This window comes from Nuphar pumila, chromosome 13, assembly GCF_984573655.1.
Source record: "Nuphar pumila chromosome 13, dmNupPumi1.hap1.1, whole genome shotgun sequence".
Taxonomy (NCBI): Eukaryota; Viridiplantae; Streptophyta; class Magnoliopsida; order Nymphaeales; family Nymphaeaceae; genus Nuphar; species Nuphar pumila.
This window is the reverse complement of record NC_143261.1, coordinates 30,250,904-30,260,608: the sequence shown is the minus strand read 5'-3', so window position 1 is coordinate 30,260,608 and position 9,705 is coordinate 30,250,904. Positions and strand designations below refer to the sequence as shown.

Sequence of the window (9,705 nt, the reverse complement as noted above, 5' to 3'; positions counted from 1 at the left end):
CATGCAAAGATAGATAGTATATGGGTTTGCAATATTTAACTATCATGTATGAATAGCGCAGTGATGAATGATCTTTACTTGTGACAACCACCACGAAGAGCGATCACAAGACGAAGAACAGAACCATCCTCAATGTTGTATTCACGAGCCGTCTTGTCATTAGCCAATTGTTTGCCAGCATAAATCAGCCTGTGCATGCAGCAAGTTTGACGATGCAACAGAATCAAAGAAGCAAGTTCATAGACATTATGCTAATTTGTGGACTCATCATTAAAATGCAAATAGGACTCAGCAAATGCGAGTTACAAGCATTGATTGACAAGGTTTATACTTTGAGATAATGTCAGTGCAATCTGTGAAACTGTACCATAATCCACCATACATCCATATGATGCCAATTAAATCATGTTGAAAAACTAAATAACGCACAAGCACATACTATGGTTGTGACTTGCTTCCAAGGAGAGCAGATCAGGTCATATTGTATATAACCCATTTGTCAATTACATTCAAAAATCAATAACGAAAATGCAATAAAAATTACAACTTGCAATGTCACTGAATCTCTTGAAAGTGCATGTTTTTTCTTTTTAAGCAGCAAAGAAAATTTTCCTTCCAAAAATGAAAAATCTTAATATAACGATTAAATTAATCACGTAGACCAGGGAAAATAGAACATCCATTAGTAAATGCATTTGACCTGGCTTTTGGAAGATTCACACTCATGAACAGGATAATTTTAACAGTGGAAGAATTCACATCATGTTTCATGCATGCAACATTTCAATAAGTTTACGACATCAAAAAGCCCATTAAAAGTAACAAAAATACTAAACAAAGATAACAAAAACTTTAAAACTCAAGTGGAGTATGCAAGCCAGCAGCCCCATCTATTTTTGTATGCCTGAATTTAAAGCTAGATATGTTATGCGACATAGTAGGTTCCAAGAGAATCCAACAGCTCCAGTTTCATGTAGTGCCAGCCTATTAAGGCTGCTATTGCAACAAGTTTTCCCATGCCAGTTAAGTACCGATATGTTACTATTTCCAACAGATATGTAGTCTTAAATTTCATAATAGCAAAATGTACAACTACTGCAATGTGAATGGTGGCGTAAAAATGTGTTGGTAAAAATAAACAGGAAACTGGGGAGTGGCAGGGGAAAAGCAAAAATTGTAACATGTGCCTTAAAATTTTACAAAAATAGAAACTTTCATTTTATATCAATTGCCTGCTTTTCATTTACCCGTTCCCCCAAAACCCACCGACCAAAGTCTTTCTTCTCCATCATCATCAATTGTAGCCATCCAAGAAACCAACTAACATACCCAGCAAAGTTTTATTATCTCTCAAATAACCCCCAAGCCAATTGCCAATTATTGTTCAATACATATGTCAATATTTCCAATTTACTCTCACAAAAGTAACTAAACACCATTTTACTTTCAACAGTTGATGCATTCTTGTCATGTCTCTCTTCATCTCAAACAACAAAGCCCACCAACAAATAAAAACCTTGTCTTAATCTGGTAATCTTCATCACTCAACAACAATGAACAATTGGTATGTCTTAAGGCTAAAAAACAAATTTTATATTGAGCATAGAAAGAGAAAATTCAACACGTCAAGAAAAATGTGAAACTATAACAGTTAATCAATCTTGATATGAAGTTTGGTGAATATTTGAAAAAAAAATTACAATATGCATAGTTTTGCATCAGCTTAGGACATGATAGTTATCTTCCCAGGTATCTCCCTCTTTTAAGGTTTTGTGCCAAGGTTTCGCCGAAAAGTGTAAGCCCTACTCAAGACACACAAGCTTACTGCTTAACAAGGCCACAAAGATGGCCATACTAAAGCTCCACGTTTATAATACTATGACTAAGACTCCACCATCCAATGTGTTTCACAAACATAGAGACACACTCACAACATTCTTTGCAGTCAACTCCATTCCTAAACTATAGATTTCAAGCATAACTCTAGTTTTTCAAATTATAAGCAAATCACAAGGTACGTTGCATGGATACAAATGCAGAAACAGGGATACAAGTATTCACATGGAATTTCCCATTACTAGTACCATGTAAAGGGCTATGGTATGGGAGTAAAAGTGGAGTACCCATGTGACATAGATCAAAACCAAACAATTTCATACCACCAGAAAAAGCTTTCAAAAGGAATCACCAATCAATCACTCTTCTTGCAACTATTTGTCAAGCAGCACCTGCAGTTTGCTTCCTAGAAGTCTCAAGATTATTGACCAACGTCCCAAATGCTACCTAATTATCGATCAATAGTGATCTTGGCCAATTAGATTAAATTAACCATCAAAAGCCTCCAGAATCATGATCAAACCATGTTTGAAATAATTGAGCTTAGTATAACAAATAGAGTGAAGAAAACAGTTAATTCCAATTGCAGCAACCAATGACATTAGTCTAATATGCGATCAATGCAAAACAACCATTCATGCAGTGAAATTAATAGCAGTGAACGCTATGCAAAAGACACTTTCGAAACCAAAACACTAACCCCATAAAATAAGATGTCTTAACATAACGTGAAAGACTCAAAATTAAAATCCATTACAAAAATTTGATAATCCTAACATAATCAATGACTCAAATAACCTGCCCACCTTCATATTTTGTCTATAAATGTAAAGAGAAAAGCACAAAAAAGAAATACAAAATGAGAATAACATCACGGATTTCTGCTGTTTCTCAAACAAAATCGATCCGCTCTAAGACGATGTTGTGTTTTCCCTCTTCCTTGGTTCTGCTTGGGTTCCTAAATCAACAAACGAAAGTGGAATCTAATCAGAAAAATTGCATTTCGCATGTAAAAACACAAAACAACAACAATTCATACGATGCCATAGAGTTTACCTTCTCTAAAATTGCTCTTGAACCGACGAGGCATGTGGCGCAGGTAATGCATACGCCCCATCCTGGTAGTCTTCCTCCTAATCGCCTTCACGCTCTAGTTATCTGCCCAACCCAACACGTCAAATTCCACATAGAATCCCAAAACCTCAACACCCCAAAAACTCAGCAGCTACTCGGAGCCACCGCCCGACGCCGATGATAAACCGCCACAGCCATCGTGGCCTCCGCCCGCTGCACAGAGAGAGGGTCAGGTGCGCCCGTCGAGAATGTTTTTCTTTTTTTAATTTGTTCCTCTCGTCCTTGTTATTTTCGTAACAAGGGTGGGGGTGGAACGATTTTAACATGCTTTTATGGAAGCGGCGGATGGCGTTCCACGCTTCCAATGCGTCCAATGTTTGCCAAAAAAAAATAGTCTTTTTGGCCTTTTCTTCCTTCGCGACGCGCGGGACGCGCCATCAAACATACCCTTAGGTTGTGTTTCCGTCTCTAACTGTCCTATAGCTATACTATGTTTTTCAGTGTTTGCTTTGCAAGTGTATGAAAAAATGTCCCCTGGTGTTGCCAAACAAGTGGGAAGTACCAAATCCATAGAACTTGTGGATTTCATACTTCCCCCGGACTGCGAGCTCCCAAACTTTATTAATTTAGGAACTTGCAAAGTGTTGATCTTTTGGGGGCAGAGAGAGAGAGAGATTGGCAAACCACAAAGAATTACAAGTTTTCAGTTCTCATCATATTGCTCGAAAATGTTAATCACTGAACCCAATTGAAAGATACCAGAGCCAGCTTAAGCAAATTGAAGTGGCAACCCTCTTCGCTATTGCCAGATACAACTCAAAGGTAAGACCTGAAATAATAAATTGACTTGAAGTTCAATTAGAATTGCAGCAGGGGAATGCATACCATATGATCGTCCACAGCCAATTACATTGGTTACACGAAGAATTTACAAGGCAGTTGTTGGTGAAATGATTTTTACAAAAGTAGATCAATTGTATACCTAGATACTCATCTCTTTTGATTTCCTTAATTCTTTGTTAGTTCCCGAAAATTGTACGGAAACATCATCTTCTGTAGTTTCATTATTGTGGAATTCTCTTATTGTATGGGCTCTATTTTTCTAAATCACTCATCTTTTGTTTTCTTTTTCTTGCATCGTCTCGGACTTTTACTTGCTTACTTTTCATCTTAGGTTTCTTTTGTCTCATGCTTTCCTGAAAATCTGTTTTTCTTATTTCTTTTTTCATGAAATTTGTTTTGCATGTTTCATAGCTTAATGTATTGTTCCTTTGTTTTGCCAGTTGTCATTTGACAAATTGTTGCTTACTTAGGACATAATGATACTGATAAATTCCAGTTACTTAGAAATTGGACAAAATAACTTATTAGATCGAAAAAAAGATGAGTCGAATTCCAATAAGCAAACCGAAGAATTTTAGAGTTACTTTCTTGAGGATACAGATTCAACCATTCACCTGAACTGATGCAAAAAGAAAAAGTAAAGACTAAAAAAAAGAAAAAGAAAAATCCTTGTTGATTACGAGTTGTTCTCATATTTGGTGTATATTTTTTCTATTTATTTGTATTTGTTGCATATATTCGGAGGGAATATATTCGGAGGGAGGTACCAAATGTGGATGGAACCCTTTTTTGCTTGCTGAAGGCCTCTCTTTCCTAACCCTAAGATCACCATTGGTATCAAAGCCATCAGGGGTAGGGTTGAGTTGGCCAACTAAATATGCAATCTCTAAATCTAAATGAATGATGCTAGGATTCTTAATGACATATGAATGTGGATATCAAAATCAGCCCTATCGCGCACTCGTAAGAGGAACAAAAGAGGGGAGATGTGGCCGCAAACCCCGATGGTCCTCCCCTTTCTACAACGGTATGAATGAGAGCAAAATCAGTCGGTTTGTGGGGTAGGGGGTATAAAAAATGTTGCAAGAAGATGCAGAACAAACAATGGAGAGGAACAAAGATATAATGTGGTTCAGTTCAAATGTTGAACCTACATCCACGGTTAAAAGGAGCACTGAGGCTCTCTGATTGTCATCTTGTTTCTTAGAACATTATTCAGAGAATATATATATATATATATATATATATATATATATATATATATATATATACAGAATTTACATTAACAAAAAATGGCAACAGCCAATCACCAATAAATCTCATTGAGAGATATGAGGTGAACAAGCTGTGGTCATCTCGTATCTTTGATGTAATTCTGTTATTGCCTTTATCTGTAGCTCCAAAGTTATCTTTTGTTCTATCATTGCCTTTATTTGCACTGGTATTACTTTTATCTGGTCCTTGATTCACGCCTAGAATGTTGCCATATCATTACCCCTCCTCAAACATAGCCGAGTGTGGAGGCTAAGTTTGTGTAAAAAAGAAGCAAGTTGAGCCTTCCCAATAGGCCTGGTGAAGAGGTCAGCAAGTTGGAGATGTGATGAAACATATTTGGTGAGAAGTAATCGTTGAGCAACTTTTTCTCTCACGTAATGATAATCAAATCAATTTGTATATGCTTGGATTTACTGTTAAATATTATCATGGTTAAGTGAAGGGCACTGATATTGTCATAGTAAACAGTAGGAGGCGAGATTTGAGCAATTCCAAGATCCCAAAAAATGGAGATCCAAGTTTATTCAATTGCAGTGGATGCTAGAGCTCGATATTCTGCTTTAGTGCAGGAGAGAGCAACAGTGGGTTGCTTTTTTGTGCTTCATGAAATACAATTGCTGCCAAGAAAAGTGATAAATTCAGTAGTGGGGTGACGAGTAAGAAGACATCTGGCCCAGTCTGCATCTAAGACGGCATAAAGATTAAGATCACTGAGAGTGAATTTGCATCCCAAGATCCAATGTGCCTTTGATATATCGCAATATCCTTTTTACTAAGGGAAAATGACCCACGGTCGGTTTGTGCATGAATTGACTAACGAAGGTAACACTGAAGGCGAGCTTTGGTTGCGTGATGGTAAGATATTGGAGTGCCCCAACAGGACTGCGGTACTGAGTGACATTAGAGAATGGCATGAAATTACTTTCTGCAACAGAAATTTTTTGATGAAGCAAAGTTCTCATTAGTTTGGAGTCAAGCATGTGAGCTTTGTCAAGAATATCATGTGCATGCTTTTGTTGACTTAAGAAAAGACCCATGTGATTCTGACATACTTCTTTGTCCAGAAAATAATGAAGTCGCCTGAGATCTTTCATGGCAAATTGACTCTGAAGAGAGGAAATAAAAGATCGAAGTAATTTTGGATCATTTCCAGTCAATATAATATCATCAACGTAAAGTAATAAAATGATGATATTTGAGTCAACATGTTGAACAAACATGGATGGATCTGTTGTACTGCAAAAAGAACCCATTTGAAATTAAAAAGGAGCTCAACTTGTCAAACCATGCTCGTGAGGCTTGCCGAAGACTGTATAAGGCCTTATTGAGACGACACACCTTATTTGGATGGATTTTATCCTCATATCCAAGTAGTTGAGACATGTAAACATTCTCATGAAGTGTCCCATGAAGAAAAGTGTTTTTTACATCAAGTTGTCGTATGTCCCAATTTTTAAGGGTACCTAGATTGAGAACAATGTGAATGGTACTTGGTCAAATCATTGGGACAAATGTTTCACGAAAGTCAACACCTTCGACTTGTGTGAATCCCCGAGCCACGAGCTTAGCTTTAAGACGATCTAAAGTCCCATCAGCTTTTAGTTTGGACTTGAAAACCCACTTCGATCCAACAATATTGACATGAGGAGGTTTGTCGACTAAGTCCCAAGTGTGATTTTGTTGTAAGGCATAAATCTCATCATTTATGGCATGCCGCCAGCCAGAATGTGCAAGAGCTTGTTTGACATTAGAGGGTTCCTTGGGAATCGACAAATCGAGAGTAGTAAGAGCATACTTAGGGTTTGGTTTGTGCATGTCATGCATACTCCGAGTGACAATGGAATGATGAACACTTTGGTGTTGGGATGTCTGATCCTCGTGTTGCATGTGATCCTCAAGTAGTTCATTAGAAGGAGCATTATCTTGTTCATGAGATTGTGATGCCTCAAAATTGGTATTGTCATGAGGAGTATCAGCTGAAGCGTGATGAAGTGCAGTCTCCATTTTAGGTTGACAATGCATATCAGCAGACGATAACTCAGCATTTTTTCCCTCTTTATTTGACTCAAATGGTTCACTAGTCACAGACTTGGGAGAGTCCTGAAATTTTTGTATCTCATCAAAAGAAGTTGAGTCATTGCAATAAGAATAGCATTTAAACAATGAATTGCGATTGAGATAAGGTAAGGTATTCTCATCGAATATGACATGATGAGAGATGTACACTCGGTCTGTAGGTGGATACAAGCGTTTGTATCTCTTGTGCTCAGTGTTGTAGCCAATAAAAATGCAAGGCAATGACTTCAGCTGAAATTTGTTATTGTTGTAGTCATGCAAAAAATGAAAGCACCTGCAGGCAAGAACTCGAAAACTAGTATAATCTGGTTGTTTTCGATATAATCGGTGATATGGATTATCCATTTGTAAAGAAGTAGATGACAGTCTATTTATGAGAAAAATAGCAGTAGAGAAAATATCAACCCACAATCCTTTTGGTAGAGAGGCATGGTGCATTATAGTTAAACCCAATTCAGTGATGTTTTTGTGTTTTCGTTTGAAAACACTATTTTTCTCATGTGTGTGCAGACATGAGACTTGCCTCTTGATTTCATGCTCTCCAAGATATTTCAAAAAAATCATGCTAGAATACTCTCCACCTCCATCACATTGAAAAAATTTTATTTTCTTCTCAAATTGTCATTCAACAAATTTATGAAAATGTTGAAAAACTCCAAAAAAATCTGCCTTTCGTTTAAGAGGATAGAACCAAGTGAACCTGTTATAGTCGTCTATAAAAATAGCATAGAAACTAAAGTTTTTCTTTGAAGCAACTGGGGTTGGCCCCCATAGATCTGAATGGATCTTGAAAAGAGGTTCATGACAAACTTCATTATTTGAAATGAAAGGAAGGCGACATGTCTTTCCCATTTGACAACTAGAACAAACAATGTTTTTTATTTCAACTCTAAAAACATCAATCATCTTATTTGAATGCAAAAAAGAGTTCGTGCTTGATTGTGGGTGGCCCAAGCGAGTGTGCAATTGTGCAAATAAAGCTTGCTTATTGCGATTTGAGAAAAATGCTATTGGGCCTTGATCCATCGAGTAGAGATAGCCCTTCTTACTTCCCATCGCCATCACTTTCCCTGATCTTCTGTCCTTAACAACACAACTAGCATCAATAAATTCAAAAGAACGAGGTAAATTTGATGTGAGTTGACTGACAGAGAGCAAATCATGTTTCATTTTTGGCACACATAAGACATCCTTTAAAACAATAGGAGCATTAGTTGAGATAGACTGCAAAGTAGCATCTCCAATATGCGATATATGTAATTTTTTTCCATCTCCTATCATAACAAAATCTTGACCTTTACTAGGTTTAAGATTAGATAGCTTACCAGCATGGTTCACGAGATTCTTAGAACATTATTCAGAACGAAGTTATTCATGGAGAGGAACAAACAATGGAGAGGAACAAAGATATAAGGTGGTTCAGTTCAATAGTTGAACCCACATGCACGGTTAAAAGGAGCATTGAGGCTCTCTGATTGTTGTCTCATTTCTTAGAACATTATTCAGAGAATATATATACAGAATTTACATTAACAGAAATGGCAACAACCAATCACCAATAAATCTCATTGAGAGATATGAGGTTAACGAGATTCTCTTCTATGGCCATCCTGTATCTTTGTTGTAATTCTGTTATTGCCTTTATCAGCAGCTCCAACGTTATCTTCTGTTATGTCATTGCCTTTATCTGCACCGGTATTACTTTTAACAGGTCCTTGATTCATGCCTAGAATGTTGCCATCGTCATTAGACGGCGTATGAAAGAAGGAATTCACCACCAAATTTTACAAGAGAAACGTGATTCTTTTCTTTCTAGCTAGCCTAATACGAGAGATGAAAACCCTCCCCAGGCAAAGGGAAAAACCTGCTTCAGAGATGGGAGAGTTATATTTAGGGTTTATAGGCAAGAGGTGAACCCCATATTGGTAGAGTCGATAGCCCTACTATTGTTCGAACAAATTCCCTCCCCCATCCTTCTATCGACCAGCCCTTCTTCTTCTTCCTTTGTTTTTATATATATATAAAAAGTAATGTGTCCATGTATCTGGTTTTCTTTAATTATGACCATACGGATGTATTTGATTTCAAGCTTTAAAGTGTTTGATTGGGACATGGGTGGGTTTTTATAACGTTAAAAAAATCAACGGTTCAAAATCTTTGTAAATTTGTAAGACTTTAAATATTATTTTTTAATCAAAAACATGATATCCAAGTGTGAATTCCTCTTAAATAATACATTTATGAGGTCGATACCTAAAGAACACAAAAACCTATTTAGCAGATAAATGTGTGATTGGTTTCTTTGACCATAATATTTTCTTGTATGCTCTAGATGCTCATCATAGAGACCATCAATGGCTGTGGGAAAACTTGTGGGACCCATTTAAGATCAAAAGAACACATCTGTGGAAGACCGTTCATCCTATGGAGGAAGAGTATAAGCACTCAAAAAAACAAAAAAGTATTTTAAACAAAGTTCAACCTCTGACACAAGGAAGAAGATGACTAAGTATGTGAAGGTTCTACTCAAACCAATCAGATCAAAGGGTACATTTGGATCACAAAGAGTGTCACCACCCTTATGATACCATAGAGTATTGT

At 36.9% G+C, this 9,705-nt stretch overlaps 1 long non-coding RNA gene across 1 annotated transcript; it reads right to left on the bottom strand.

Moving 5' to 3' along the window:
• Positions 1–2,515: 2,515 nt before the first annotated feature.
• LOC149818240 (uncharacterized) lies at positions 2,516–3,193 on the bottom strand. The gene is made up of 2 exons (XR_016427419.1): positions 2,893–3,193; positions 2,516–2,794 (listed from the first exon to the last, which is right to left on the bottom strand). It is a non-coding gene; the product is annotated as an uncharacterized LOC149818240 (long non-coding RNA).
• Between the last annotated feature and the right edge of the window lie 6,512 nt (positions 3,194–9,705).